We start from the raw sequence: 255 nt of genomic DNA on the forward strand, positions 1-255 counted from the left end.
ATGGCGTATTGTTGGTGTGATGTCGGCTTATAATTGCCGTGATGTCGGCGTATTATTGACGTGATGTCGGCGTATTATTGGCGTGATGTCGGCGTATTATTGGCGTGATGTTGCCGAGATGTTGGTGCGATGTTGGATGTTGGCGTATTATTGGCGTGATGTTGGCGTATTATTGGCGTGATGTTGGCGTATTATTGGCGTGATGTTGGCGTATTATTGGCGTGATGTTGGCGTATTATTGGCGTGATGTCGGCG

The sequence above is a fragment of the Micropterus dolomieu genome, linkage group LG23 (assembly GCF_021292245.1).
Source record: "Micropterus dolomieu isolate WLL.071019.BEF.003 ecotype Adirondacks linkage group LG23, ASM2129224v1, whole genome shotgun sequence".
NCBI classification, from domain to species: Eukaryota; Metazoa; Chordata; class Actinopteri; order Centrarchiformes; family Centrarchidae; genus Micropterus; species Micropterus dolomieu.